Source organism: Aquarana catesbeiana, linkage group LG09 (assembly GCF_042186555.1).
Source record: "Aquarana catesbeiana isolate 2022-GZ linkage group LG09, ASM4218655v1, whole genome shotgun sequence".
Classification (NCBI taxonomy): domain Eukaryota; kingdom Metazoa; phylum Chordata; class Amphibia; order Anura; family Ranidae; genus Aquarana; species Aquarana catesbeiana.
In genome coordinates, this window is record NC_133332.1 from 36,089,137 (window position 1) to 36,093,984 (window position 4,848).

The window sequence follows — 4,848 nt, forward strand, 5'->3', positions numbered from 1 at the left end:
TGATTATGGTCCTATGCTCTTCCACGTTGAATTTTTCTGGAGGGGCTGCCATGTTCACTTTGGACCTGAAAAAGAAAGATAAGTTAAAATCATAAATAGTTTATTTTTGCACCATTGAATATAGACAAATTGTCCAGTACACCTTGCAATTTACAGCTTCCTAGCTCATTTTTTTCTGGGTAAGGCTCAATACTTATCAGCACCCCCTTGCAAAAAGAACCTTCTGCCTTTATAATCACTTTAATAGACATACATTCTCCTTGTATACATACTACCCAACTATAAAAGCACACCCAAAAAACATACATCTAATCAAGATTATTAGCAAATTGACTTATTCTGTTCTTAACATTTAGTTTGGTGGCTCCTGTAAATAAGAACCTTCTAGACAAATATCAAAAAGAGCTGAAACACTCTTTTACCAAACCGTCCAGCACAAGAGCCTATTTCCACTCTGCTCTGGCACATTGGGGAGACTGAAAATAAAACTCTATTCTAATAACAGATTAATGCAGATAACCTTTCTCTGATTGGTTCATCAGTAAGATGGGAGTGAACCAATAGCCAAGAGCTGAAAAGCAATGCATTGTCTGCGGCTGTTAGTCGGGACTTTGACTTTTAAGCTTTTAAAAGTTTAAAGCCCATTTAAAGTACTGCAAATGTTATTTCCTGACGCATCATGGCAGCACACACTGGGTTGTGACTCCGCCATCACAACCTGACAGGATTGGTTAGCTATAAAGGAGAGGCACCCCACTTCATTCTCTTTTTTTCCTCATATGACAAGATTGGAAAGACAAGACTTTGCACCCTTACCGTATTCGACCCACGAGGTTAGCTTCTCCTGGCTGGAAGTCTCTCCTGTTCAGCCTCTAAAGGAGTCTTTATGGAGAGAGCCAGATTCTGGTGGTTTCAGGGGCAAGGATTTCTGGCACATACAAGCTTTAAAGAAGCTTAAAAAAAGTGCAGTGGCTTCCTACCTGTCTCCACTCCTATAAGTGTGTAATTTCCTTTCATTTTTGTGTGTTTTAAAGTTCTGCTGGGCTCTATAGTTCCACAGGCAAGGGGAATATCCAAGATGGCTGCAGTGTCCTCATCAGCTCTCTGCACAGGCTCCAGGGAAGTGAGGTCATACTACTGGAACTTTTGCCCTTCTCCAAGATGGCACCTGGGAATACACAGCACTACTGCATGTGTGCGGTGATGTCATTTCCGGCGCGATTACAATCCTTGTAATCTGTCAGTTTTTGCTGATGGTTACAGGCATATTACAAAAGGATTTTCCTTGGTGTTTTTGCTGCCCTCAGTCTCAGGTAAGTCCAAATCTCTTTTATGTCTGTGACTACTTGTGCAACTCTATACTGTATGCTTTCTAGATACTGTCTTCTGGTGCACTGTTTTCATGGAAGCCACTGCCCAAGCAGACCATCCTCATCATACGAGGTAAGAGGTGCCAGCATTCATGGTAGGTATGAAAGAGAGAAAAAAGAAAGAGTGCATATTCGCTAATCATTTCTGGTAGCCCTTCCAGGTCTAAATCTACCAATTCTAAGCATCATGGATGCTCCAGTCATACTTTGAGTCATGGGAGATCCAGCAGAAGTCGTTCCAGATCTTCAGCTCGCCATCGTCACTCTGGTCGCAGCCACTCTCATTATAGTGGCTCACACCGGAGTCGCTCATATAGAAGGTCACCTTCTCCCCATCACGAAAGGAGCTATCACACCTGCCCTGCAGCAAACGCTTGCTGGTAGTGCGGAGCTCCAGCTTTGCCAGACAAATTGGCCTGCGAGACATGCTTCAATGAAGCAACCAGGGAAAAGGAATCTGTTGTATGAGAGGTGACTGACTTCATCAGAGAGTCTGTACGGGAGACTATTTTAGAGACATCACTTCCTGAACAAGACAAGGCCGGCCCAAGCACATCTTCCGTAGCTCAGAATCCCCCCATAGATTCGGATTCAGATTCCGGCAATGTTGAGGCGGAGACCGCTACTGGATTTGACTTTACTCTAGTGGAGCCCTTCATAAAGTCAGTGAAGGAAGCCATAGGATGGGAAGAGGTGAAAGAGACCCCTCGCAAGGTTCGGAAGTACTTCCCTAATCTATAGAGTGAACCAGAGTCCTTTCCCTTTATCGAGGAACTGGAAGATCTCATCAAGGAAGAGTGAGAGATAAGGGACAAGAGAGCTAATCTGAATAATAGATTTAATAAACTGTATCCTTTGAAAGAACAAAAGGTGAATTCTCTATCCCAAACACCGGTGGTCGATGCTTCCTTGATGCGACTTGCAAGACACATTACTTTACCCATAGAGGATGCAGTAACTTTCCGGGACATGTTGGATCGAAAAATTAATCAAGACATGAAAAAAGCATATTGCACAGCAGGTGGCACATGTAAACCTGCGATGGCATCAGCCGCAGTAGGAAAAGCGATTTCTAGTTGGTCTGCCAATATAGAGAAATCTGTTCGTGAGGGGGCTGACCAGGAGAAGATAATCAGTTCTCTTCTAGAATTGAAACTGGCAGGTGATTTCGTGGCAGAAGCTGCAGTGGATGTAATTCGTTCCTCTGCCAGGGCTATGCTGGCATCAGTTACAGCCAGAAGAGCTCTATGGCTCAAGCCATGGGTGGCAGATGCTGCATCAAAGTCTAACTGGTGCAAGATCCCTTATGATGGAGTTAACCTCTTTGGATCAAAGTTGGATTCGGCAATCTCCAAAGTAACAGGTGGAAAGTCGGGCCTGATTCCTTCTGACCGGCGTCCCAAACCACAGAAGGGTCCTACCTTCAAACGCAATCTCCTGGAGGCGAAGACATACAGACCAGGTAGAGAATTCAAAAGGAATTGGAAGAATCCACAATCATCCTTTTTGAGACTTCAGAAGTCTAAGACCACCTTGTCAGGGGAAAACCAGAAGTTTTTTTGAGGGTCCTGCCTAGAAGAGTGGGAGCCAGACTCCAAAAATTCGAGCAGGTATGTTCGGAACACATAAAGGATGCATGGACACTGTCCACAGTAAAGTATGGTCACAAATGGAGATTTATAGAAGAAACACCAAAAAAACATTTTCAGTCAACCAGACTGCCATCTCCAATCAAGAGGAGATTACTGCTTAAGTATGTGACAGAGCTAGTAATGAAGGGGGCAATATTGGAAGTTCCAATTTCCCAAAGAGGAAGGGAGTATTACTCCCCTCTATTCCTGGTAAGGAAAAAGACAGGCGACTTACGGCCTGTTATGGACCTAAAGGGACTCAACAGAAGCATTCAAGTAGAAGCTTTCAAAATGGAGAGCCTCCAATCAATTTTGTTAGCTGTAAACTTAGGAGATTGGATGCTTTCCGTAGAGTTATTGGATGCTTATCTTCACGTGCCCATACACCCCACTTTTCAAAAGTATCTGCGATTCTCTGTCAACCATCATCATTTCCATTTTCAGTGTCTCCCGTTCGGTATCTCCTCCGCTCCCAGGACATTTACCAAGACTCTTCTTCCTGTGATCGCGTTCCTAAGAGAGAAAGGCCTGTGGCCCCATCATTATTTAGATGATATTCTACTCTTAGCGGCCAGTCAGGAAACACTGATTCTTCATCGAGATATACTGATCAGCACGCTTCAAAGTTTTGGGTGGTTGATCAGTTGGAAGAAGAGCAGTCTTCAGCTCACTCAAAATATGACTTTCTTAGGGGCGGAACTCGACACGTTATTAAACAGACTCCGTCTACCTCAGGAAAAGATAGGGCCCTTATTACAGAAGATAAGGTGGCTAATGGCGGCAGAATATCTTCCAGTAAGAATCTGTCTGAGCATTCTAGGGTTAACGTCGGCCACTTTACCGATGATCCAATGGGCGCAATGGCATATGAGGACATTGCAGTACTCATTCCTTACCCAGTGGAGGGGAACATCGTGCTCAACATGCTCCAGTCTATCACCATTCATCGAACCGTGAATCAGTCAATTTGGTGGTGGATGCATACAGACAATCTAAGGAAACACAGACCGATAGTCCACCCAGAACCTGAGGTGATCACCTCGGATGCCAGCCAGTCAGGTTGGGGAGCCCATTATCGGAACCAGGCAGCTCAAGGACAATGGCAATTCCAAGCAAGGGATCTGCTATTGAATGTCCTAGAGCTCAGAGCAGCCTTCCAGGCTCTCCTAGCCTTTGCCCCATCCTTGAAGGTGAAGAGTGTTCTAGTCCGGATGGACAACAAGGTGGCAGTAATGTATATACAGAGACAAGGAGGTACCAGAAGCAGTACATTGTTGGAGGAAGTCTGTCCCATCCTAGAATGGGCTCAGATATTTCTATTAGATCTGCGAGCAGTATATGTCCCAGCAGCTCAGAACCTGCTAGAGGTGTTTGAGCAGGGAGTTCTTATCAAACAACGAATGGTTCCAGAACCTACAAGTCTTCAATTCCGGAAATCGATCTGGCAGCAACACCCTCAAACACAAAGTGTCAGAGGTTCCTTTCGAGAGCGGCATACCCATCTACGGAGGGAGTGGACTGCCTTCTCCATCAGTGGAACTTCCAATTGCGGTACATATTTCCACCAACGCCTTTGATTGCGAGGTTCCTATCGAAGCTCAGGAGATCTTCAGCATCAGTGATAGCGAACATTCCTTTTTTGGCACAGGAGGCCTTGGTTTACGACTCTGCTACAGCTCAGTCTGGGGGACCCACTACCTCTTCCATTATCACAAGATCTCTTCACCAAGGTCAGTTCCTCCATCCAACCCCAGAGAAGCTCCATCTGATGGCCTGGATGTTGAGAGGATTAGGTTCCTAGAACAAGGTTGCTCACAGGAGGTCTTTTTAACATTACTCCAGGAAAT

General features: G+C 45.0%; 1 non-coding gene across 1 annotated transcript; it reads right to left on the reverse strand.

Moving 5' to 3' along the window:
- Positions 1–359: 359 nt before the first annotated feature.
- LOC141109134 (U7 small nuclear RNA) lies at positions 360–416 on the reverse strand. The gene has a single exon (XR_012236146.1). It is a non-coding gene; the product is annotated as a U7 small nuclear RNA (small nuclear RNA).
- Positions 417–4,848: the final 4,432 nt, after the last annotated feature.